A 7,579-nucleotide genomic window follows, 5' to 3' on the forward strand; every position below is an offset into this window, starting at 1 on the left:
TGATGGATGTGAATGACATGCTCTGCTCACTGACATTTAAAGGGTAATGACTCAGAAAGTTAATTTGACACCAGTAATGAGTATTTCAATACAAGTTGTTATTGCTTAAATACACAGCCACTCATGCTTTGATTAAAGCTGATGTGATTCTTCTTGGTTGTTACAGTATTCCTGATATGCTGTGGAAGAAACATTGCTCTACCTTGGATCTTAGTATTCAAGCTGTCAATAAGACATCAGAGTTGCGCAGATGGTCTTTTATTTGTTCAGAAGAAAAACGCTTAATGGAGCTGTCAGGGAATTCAGTGTAAGCCGACTTCTCTGTACTGATGAGTGACAGCGTTTGAATACTGCGCTTTGAAAATAAGGAATCTGTCGCTGTTCTTTGCCTAAACTCGGGTGATGACTGATCCCAGCTACTGGGCAGTGTCTTTCCCAGCTGCCTGCAGGGAGCGGATGAGGAGGAGAAGGGGCAGTGCTGGTGCTCCTGGCTGGTGCACACGCCAGCAGCAGCAGTGCCGAGTCATGTTGTCCAACACATTTAAAATCCTGGCAGGCGAACACAGACACTGCAGCGGCATCCAAAGGATTGTGACCACTCAGACACAAACTTGGGTTATCTCCTTCCTTAAAATAATGTTGCTTTAAAGTTACAAAGGTGAAAAACACATAACCTCTGGCCATTTTCTTTTTGGTTCTTAAGAAAACAGGTGCACATTAATCAGCCCAATTAGAATACCTGAGGTGACAAAACAAGTAAAGAAAACTTAAAGGAGTAAATTGTGTCCAAATTTGTAGACCTTTGCTTAATTTAGACCCCTTAGCTGGGCATTCTGTTTGCCTGTAGGGACCATTGTGTTTATGTAATTGATGTAGTTTGAGATAAACACAGCTGCTTGTTGAATGTCTGCCCATTCTTTAAATGTGTAATTTCTGGAGCAGGACTGGGTATGAATTGAATAAGAATCACAAGTCTGCCACATGAAATGCTGAATAATTCTATTTCCTAGGTGGAAATTGACTTACTAGACCCAACCCTGTAGAAGTTTAAATTTCATCACGTGTGATGATAGAAATCTGCCATCCTCCGTTTCAGTAGCGAGTTCTTTGTAATAAACAGAATAATTGTTGGGGTGCTGTTTAATGAAAAATGCTTTTATTTGTTTCTTTGGTCCTTTCAATGGAGCAGAAATATTTCATTCCACAAATGGACTTTTTTTTCCTTTAATGTTGGGTTATCAAGCGTGATGGGAAAGACCAGTTGATACAATTGCTTAGTTTAAGTCTTTCAACTCGAGTACTGACTGTGGGGAAAATAATCCCCTTAGTTATTAAAAAGACCATTTGATTTTGCAATATAGCTTTGTTGAACCATTTCTACTTGTGTTTTACTTGCACCTGGAAGCACAAGGAGGCTACACGGCTACACCTTAACCCATAAAGATGGAATCAACCTCTTGGAGCTGCTGTTACAGCTCCTGTACCGCATCACTGTTGTAGAGTCAGATGCTGGAAGCACTGATGCCTTGCTGCTTGATTTAAGTGCAAACCTTGTGTTCTTTAGAGAATAAATCTGTGCTGTGTGTTTGCAAGTATCCAGGGAAGGCTGAGGTCCAACATTGTTTTCTGAACTCCTGCTCTCTTAGTATGACTTTTAGAGCTTTTTCCTTTTACAGGTATGTGCTGTCGTGTTGTAGGAGAGTTTTTTTTTCGTATTTGTGACTAGTTATCTAAAAATATGGCTAATTTCAGGTGGACTTTAAAGAAAATAAAATACGTTTATAGCATACTTAATCTTCCTCCCACTTGGATTTACGTACTCTGTGGTATAAGGATACAGAAGTCCATGAAATGTCTCTCAGATCACTTAAAAGGGACGTTTTCAGAAACAAGCAAATTACTATGAACTTGCAGTATGTATATAACAAGACTTTATCCTAGAAGTGTAACAGCTGTCCATATGTATTGCTAATGTATTTTGAAATGGTCGGTTCCTGAGGTTAGAGGACCAGCATATATTGCTAGTACATGCTGCATTTTGAAGATTTATGGCCAGCATCCAAGGCGATGCTGTGTTGACATTTACTTTGTCAGAGCATTCCTTCCAGCATCCTTTTGCTTTATGGCCTTTTAAGAAACAGTATCCAGCCTGTCTACCAAGAAGTATAAACGGAAATTTGGCAAAGTATGTGATTTTATGCATTGAATCTTACCTGGAAGGTGTTTCTGCAGCTTTTTCTGTCTGTATGACTTCTAAAGAAATGGAAGGGAAGAAACTGTCTCATTACAAGTATCCAGGTCTGTCAAAGTCTTCGTTTACTGAAGCTGCAGAAACAGACATTGCTTCATAACTAATTTCATTGTAGAAAATACAATTCAATACCTAAATTGTGGACTGGGATTCCCTTGTTGTTAAGGCTATATATCCGTCATACCCGCCTTTGCTGTGTTTCTCATATTAATTATGTATATTCCTAGTTAACAGTTGTGCTTTGTTTTCATGCACAAGGAGCCAATCTCTTGCATTTCCACCTGGTTCTTAGTAGAAACACACACTGACCTCAGGTATCATTTTAATGTTCTCCTGTACTGCAATTTCTTTATGCATGTTTCAATATTAACAGGTTTATGTTGAAAGCATGTGTTAAATACCTTTTTTTTTTTGTATTTTTAGGTTCGTACCAGACTGGACATAAATCATAAAATCTGAGATTTCTTTACTGCACCCCCCATGAGTCCTGACTACATATAGTCCAGAGGGGCTTAAAATGCTTCTGAGGTTTTGGTTATGATTTCATAATTCATTTCTAGTTGAATATATGAATATGGTTTTACTGAGGGAAATATTTTGCATTGCTGTAATCTTAGTTGTTGGAAAGATATTTCTTAACCTCAGATTTTAATTCATGGTGCTGCTTTATTTTCTGAAAGCTGGTTTGAAGTCCTGCAGGTACCGTGAGCGTAAAATACTGACAAAATTTGCAAATTTTTTTGCAATTTAGGGCAATATAAAAGGAAAATGAATTTCCTTTACCTTAATTCATTCTCCTTTATATATGGAGCGAAGTTGAAGAAATGCAAGAAATAAGATTTGATATAAACCTTACTGCTAATATGCATTTAATACTAAACTAATGAAACAGTTTTGCTGCTTCTCTGTCAGATGTGAAGAACATAAACTTGTTTTTTAAAAAAATCACCTATTTAAATTGCAAGTTTTGGAACACTTGCCCTTTTTTTTTTAACTAGTGCAATTTATGAAGCGTATAGCTTCGTAGTAGGTATAGCTGTAATGTAAGGTAGGAACACTACTGGAATTACTTAGCCTGTAATGCAGTTTCTGCACGTTCAAGTGGAGTTTGGTGGTCTCTATTTTGGCACATGTAAAGCTGCTGGAATTGGAGTATTGAGGAATGTTCCACAAGACTGAGGATAAAGTTGACCCTGTGAACCTCCTTGTACTAGAAAGTATTACAAAGCAGTGAGCTGGAGCTTTCTCTAAGCTCAAAGTGAGGGGAGCTGGACAAATTCCTCTGATATATTTAGGCAAGCCTGAAATAGAATACAGTTCTCTATCAGAATTCTCATCAAAGCTGTTTTATGCTGTGTACCTTACAGGAAGGATATGTTTATATTTTCTCTGTATCTCATTAGAAGATGAAAAACATGGTTTATTATCTGTTCTTTTACCCTGGTATTTATGAATCTTCAGATTAGTAATTGCATTTAGCTAAGACTTTCAAAAATGGCTTGCTGGTTTAATGCTAATAGAACTAAAATGTGACTTTTGGCTTTGAACTAAACAAACAACAAATAAAACCGCAACAAAAAAACCCCGCACCAAACAAAACCAGATTTAACAATATCAAGTCACGTTGCTTTCTCCAAAAGGAGCAGCTTTAACAACACTCTAGTCTATTCTAGGAGTGAGCTTGTCACTGATTGCTTTGTGTTTAAACTGTGAAAACACGAGCTAAAATACATAGATTTATATCTATATCTAGATATAGATGTCTGAGTCCCTCTGGGTACATGATACTCGATCCAAATCAGCCAATGCTGAAATGCAAAGATAAACTTGAGAGGTTTGCCAGCCTCTCATGGACACAAAGATGAATGTTCTTGAAGTTTGAAACCTGTTTTTTTTAATTGAACCTATGATACTCTGAACAGTGTATGATTTATATGTATGGATTAAAATGCTTTGTGTTTTCTAGCCGGAATATGCTTTGCAGTGTGGCATCTAGTCTTAATTTCTACTGTTGACTGTAATGTCATGTTGTATGTGGCAACGTTTGCCCATCTACAGAACGTATATGAACCTATCACTGTTAAAATTCATGTGAACACACACTTGGACAAAATGTTGAACTGGTAGCTATATTCAAAAAAGCCTTTGAAGGTCATAAAATTATAGTTAATGTTTGGTTTTGCTTTCTGAATCTCTTCTAGAAGTGAGGATGAAGTGGTTAGTCCTTGGGTTTAAGTTCAAAACAGATTTTCTTAGAAATCAATGCAGTCCAAAGTATGTTCATTTCCTTTAGAGATTTACTTAAACATCTTATCCTCTTTCTTCCCAGCTCGTAAAACCTCATTGCCAATTATAAGCCAATATTGTTAGAAGGAAAAAAAATAATTAAAAAATTCTCCCAAGGATGCTCTGGCTTTAGTAGCACAAGCAGGAAACTGGGAGTAGAAATCCCGGTGTGTGGGGCTCTGAATCACAATGGTCTAGTCAAACTTCTCCCCTGAGCTCTGTTTTTTCATCACGTCTGTTCTACCACGTGCCCTGGCAAAGCAAACGGTGCTGGGGATGGTGGTGCTGCAAGTTGTGTGCGAAGCAACACGATTTACTGCTGTGAGCGTCACCTCCACGACAGGCTGGAATGTACACCAAGGTCTGTGAATCTGGTCTTTAATGTATATAGTGACACCCACACAGTGCTGTGTTCTAGGGGTGCCGTAGAAACAAGTGTGGTAGAACTGGAAAATAAACTTTGCAAGTCTAAAATTAGATTCTAAATGGGTTCTTTTTTGTGTGTAGCACACAGTTTGCTACTTTGAAGGCTTCTCCTCATTGTTATAATTGCAGATTATAAGTTTGGGGCCCAGTTCTTACAGTTGTGTAAATAAGTACCTCTACTGAAATCAGTTGTGTTGATGTGAATGAAATGAGGGCCTTAAATCATGACATCAGGTTTCTCATAATCTGTTGATCAGTCTTGAGTCTGTCAGCTGCAATTTAACATTGAAATGAGCTGCATGTTTTACACATTTTCTGTGATGTTATTCATAGTTCACTATGTTCCAGAATAGATTCTTGCAGTGGCCACACAACTGCTTCCATTTATTTTCAAAGCCAGCTATTTAAATGTAAGTCCACAGATTACTCGTCAGGATACAAGTAATTTTAAAAATAGAGTATTTTAATATCTTTGCCCCCAAATCACAGATTTATCAAGTGTATTTCTGCCTTTTTGGGTGTCTTGCACATTTTCATTTTCTCCCTCAGCCTGTTCCTATGGGAAACTTGCTGAATTTTACCCAAACCGTTAAACCTGCACCTGGAAGCTTTTATGTTCGGTTTTAGGTGAACTTTACTATTTCAACATTACTGAGCAGTAAGGCTCAAAGCAGAAAAGCTGAATGTAAAATATAATCAGATCCTGTGATTTCATTGACTGTATCTCTAAATTTCAGTACAGTTTTAATGGTACTAAGGAAAAGCTGGCAAGAGTTGTGATGCAAGGTCGAAAATTCAATGTAAGAACGTATAGATTTGGCACGTGGACAACAGGACAGTATGAATCGAGGCATAGTTAGGTTTCATGTGGCTGTGTACAGGTATTGCAGATTATTTGTGGAAAAAGAAAAAAATGCCCAACAAATGTGGCAAACTTGAAGGTCAGATTCAGCAAATGGGCCCTGGGCACAATCTTTGAGCATTCTCATATTTCATATGTACCCCCATCTCCAAATCTATGAAATTAAGTCTTAAAACTACTCCCATAACCTGTTGTCGGTACCTTAGCTTGAAGATTATTCAGTTGTCCTAGGAGCACTAGCTCTTAACTTTTAAAACTAAAACCTGTGTGTTTCGTGACCTGATTCTTAAAACAACAATCAGGTGGTGTATGTATTGCTTCAGTGTAAATGGACTGCCCCGAAATACCTGGTGTTAATGGATATGACTCCGAGAATCTTTCGGAGCGCGTGCGGAGGTGGATTTCTCGTGAGCCTGGCGTGGTGCGGGTTCCTGTCGCTGTGCTGTCTGCTGTCTCTCCTGCCTGTGCCCCCTGGGTGCTGCCGGTGTGGTTTTACCCCACACACTCCTCATGCTCACAGAGAAATGCCAGTTGTGCTCCAAATATCATCGTGCCCGTCGCACATCTGCTTGGAAATGCCACATGCAGCTGTTGAGCCGTTCCCTCAGCAGCATAGCAAACTTTACTTTTGTTGTTTTTATTTTTTTTTAATCTACACCAAGAGCCAGGGAATCTTTACCGGCTAACACAGCTTTTGGCCCTGGTACCGAAGGCAGGAGTCCAGGGGTGCGCAGGCCAAATCACTTCAGCTGGAAGGTATTGTGCTGCTGTTTATTTTGGAAGCGCAGATGCAATATATTCTTGCGTTCAGCGTTTGGGTGTCACCAGTTCCCAGGAATTAAATCTTGGCCTGATGTAAGTGGAAAATATCCATACATTTTGGTGAACAGAGCTAGTTATAAATGCATTACTGTGTGTTCAGGATGGGATTTGGCTTAGGTGGAAATAAAACAAGTGTTGACTTGACTGCTAGTGGTGATTTCGGTGGCTTTTAATGTACCTGTGCTATTTCCAGTGGGATTTAAGCACTCCCATTGCCTCCTGCTGCTGTTGTCCTGTGCTTCCTGAAGGAATTGTCAATGGCTTACAAGTTTGTCAGAATTACACAAACATCACAAAGGTGATGTCTGAGAGTGCCAGGAAGGGAGCAGGCTGGGGAGTAGGAGCCTGGGAAGAGGAAGAGATGGATGGGGTGAATTGAAATACCAGTGCTGTTTGGAAAGGTGGGGCAGGGGGATGAAAGTGGAGAACGCTGGAAGTGGAACAAAATCATAGATTAGAACCATAGAATAGTTTGGGTTGAAGGGACCTTCCAAGCTCATCCAGTGCCACCCCTGCCATGGGCAGGGACATCTTCACCAGCTCAGGTTGCTCAGAGCCCCGTCCAGCCTGGCCTGGGATGTCTCCAGGGATGGTTCATCCACCACCTCTCTGGCCAACCTGGGCCAGGCTCTCACCACCCTCAGTGTCAAAAATGTCTTCCTCATGTCCAGCCTGAATCACCCCTTGACCTATTTGCAACAGGCCCTGCTAAAAAGTCTGTCCCCCTCTTTCTTACAGGCCCCTCTTAAGCACTGAAAGGCTGCAATAATGTTTCCCCGGAGCTTCTCGTCACCACGTTGAACACCGCAGCTCTCTCAGCCTGTCCTCCCAGAGCTGTTCCAGCCTCTGATCGTCTTGGTGGCTCCTCTGGCCCCTCTCCAGCAGGTCCGTGTCTGTCCTGTGCTGCGGACCCAGAGCTGGACCCAGGACTC

Source organism: Columba livia, chromosome 6 (assembly GCF_036013475.1).
Source record: "Columba livia isolate bColLiv1 breed racing homer chromosome 6, bColLiv1.pat.W.v2, whole genome shotgun sequence".
NCBI lineage: Eukaryota > Metazoa > Chordata > Aves > Columbiformes > Columbidae > Columba > Columba livia.